Raw genomic sequence first — 3,105 nt, forward strand, 5'->3', positions numbered from 1 at the left:
GCGCCCCAACTCCCCAATCGGCCCTGCTCTGAGCCCGACCAGGGGCTGCACCTAGGGATTGGGCCTGCCCTCTGCCACCCGGGAGCAGGCCTAAGCCAGCAGGTCATTATCTCTCGAGGGGTCCCAGACTGCGAGAGGGCACAGGCCGGGCTGAGGGGACCCCCCCCCTCCCCCCAAGTGCACAAATTTTTGTGCACCAGGCCTCTAGTCTATAATAAAAATGTAATATGCTAATTAGACAGGATGTCCTTCTGGACATCCTTCCATCCTTCTGGATGAAGGCGGGGCTGTGAGGAAAGCCCGGGTCCCAGGTGCCAGAGGGAAGCCAGTGCCAGCAGCTGGGGGAAGGAAGGCCTACTCTTGCACGAATTTCATGCATTGGGCCCCTAGTTTAATATAAGAATGTCCCACAGAATGCTTTGGACTTACTTTTATTAAAAAATACTTTTCATCATTATCTGAAATTCATATTTAGCTGGTGTCCTGTATTTTATCTCACAACTCTATTTCCAAGGCAACCATCTCAGAACAGCTATAATGAATAAAAAGATCTTTCCCATGAAGAAATTCTACCCATTCGTGGTCCTTCCTATTTTTAAAGAAAGCTATAGAAGCATTAAAGTCAGAAAAACTCAGTTATAGTTTTGTTACTTTGTGACCTTGGGCAGTTTATTTAACCTCTCTGTTTTCTTATCTATAAAATGAGATATTTCTACCTGCCTTACAGGGAAATCATTATTATTATAGTTCTTACAAGCCCCAAGTAATGCCATTCAGCCTAGTTCTAATCTGCCACAATTCTGAGTAATCCTGGAAATCTAGACAAGACTGTTTTTATAAGTGTCAGATACTAAGATTGCTGTTACCTCTTTCTTGTGGGTTGAGGAGGAATATCAGAGAAATGGTTACAGAATGTTTACCTACTGATTATGCCACATGTATTCTGTATGTAGTCATCATGAAGGTTCCCAAGTCTCAAAAGTAATATATATATATTCCTGTAATAATCAGAAGTTTTTAATAGATATTTCTCAACTACAGTGATGATAACCTTGAGGCTATGTTTGTTTGTTATAGAGAATAAATGTTAGTTGTTGGGAAACTTCTTTAGTTCACGTAAAAGTTTAAGTGGATTTTCTTTCTTCCTTTCCCTTTTAAGACTGTAACATATCAAAGTAGGATAATGTGGCTTCTTCATCTAGGTCAGCGGTTCTCAACCTGTGGGTCGCGATCCCTTTGGCGGTCGAACGACCCTTTCACAGGGGTCGCTTAAGACCATCCTGCATATCAGATATTTACATTACGATTCATAACAGTAGCAACATTACAGTTATGAAGTAGCAATGAAAATAATTTTATGGTTGGGTCACAACATGAGGAACTGTATTTAAAGGGCCAGAATGTTGAGAACCACTGATCTAGGTACTTTACTCCCAAAAGACAAAGGTGGTTTTCTGTAGCCCATCCCATTTGTTGCTTCCTGCACATTGGTGCCTCTTAACCCAGAATGTCCTCAGGGCAGGACTGAGCTCTCAGCTTTCCTCTAAAAGAATGGAGCTCCCTCACCTACCTCATCACAGATGGTTGGGCAAAGGTGGTACAAGGCCTCAGTGCAAAATCATGTGGGCACAGTTCTTTCTGCGGATAACTTTGAATTTTTAACTACCATTAGGCAACGTCTGGAGTTATGGGCAGCCACATGCTCTATTCCTAACGACTTGGATGTGACTGGATCCACTCCTCCCCAGGTGGCAGAGTATCCCACAGGACCCAAGTGGCTTTCTCCTCCCCTCCCCTCTTCTCAGTCTCTCCTTGTAAATCACCTTCTAGCTCCTTCTGGGTAGCTAGTTAGGTTTGGGTTTGGAGGCATTTCTTTGGCATTTGAATCTCTGCCCTGTACAGGCTGGTGGCTGTGGGTAAGTAATTCAGTGTTGCTGACCTTTTCCTGTCTTGGCTGCTGTGAAGACCCAACAGATATGGTGGGCAGGAAGGCCCCCATGATAGACAAACTCCAATGGCTGGGATTAGAGGATTTTTAAAATCGAAACTGTAATAAGGAATCTGTTAATTATAATTTCACTGCTGTTATAACTAGACAGTACAGTATACAAGCTGTGCAGATTCTCTGGCAAAAGTAGCTTTGGAATAATTAGCATGCAGGAATTTATAGTAACCAATAATGTAAGACTTTATTCTTCCAAATTTTGATGTCCATTTCCAATATGATTCTGAGCCATATTCTGGTCCCTCATCTATAGAAGCTGGCCAGCTGCCTATCCTATATAATAAAAGGGTAATATGCAAATTGACCCTAATAGCAGAACGACCAGGATCTGGTCGTTATGACGTGCACTGACCACCAGGGGGCAGACACTCAATGCAGGAGCTGCCCCCTGGTGGTCAGTGCGCTCCCAAAGGAGAAGCTCCGTTCAGCCACAAGCAGGGTTGACGATCGCTAAGGATGTCCAATTCCACGGGGAGTGGGCCTATGCTGTCAGTCAGACATTCCCTGAGGGCTCCGGGGCTGCCAGAGGGATGTCTGACTGCCAGCTCAGGCACAATCACCCAGGAAGCGGGCCTAAGCTGGCAGGTGGACATCCCCCAAGGGGTCTTGGACTGCAAGAGGGCGCAGGCTGGGCTGAGGGACACCCTCCCCTCCTCCCCCCAGCACCCTCCCGCCAGTGCACAAATTTTCATGCACCGGGCCTCTAGTATCTTATAATGAGGTGCCACAATAGAGCAGAACTTCTGGGCACTGTATGGTTGGGGCAAAATATGGTTTGCAGTTGTGAGTATGCAAAACACAAACTTTCATCTTTTTTTAAATTAAATCTTTATTGTTCAGATTACAGTTGTTCCTCTTTTTCCCCCCTATAGCTCCCCTCCACTCGGTTCCCACCCCACCCTCTGCCCTTACCCCCCTCACTGTCCTCATCCATAGGTGTATGATTTTTTTCCAGTCTCTTCCCGCACCCCCACACCCCTTTCCCCCCCGAGAATTGTCAGTCCACTCCCTTTCTATGCCCGATTCTATTATATTCACCAGTTTATTCTGTTCATCGGATTATTTATTCACTTGATTTTTAGATTCACTTGTTAATAGAT

Source organism: Myotis brandtii, unplaced genomic scaffold (genome assembly GCF_000412655.1).
Source record: "Myotis brandtii unplaced genomic scaffold, ASM41265v1 scaffold176, whole genome shotgun sequence".
Taxonomy (NCBI): domain Eukaryota; kingdom Metazoa; phylum Chordata; class Mammalia; order Chiroptera; family Vespertilionidae; genus Myotis; species Myotis brandtii.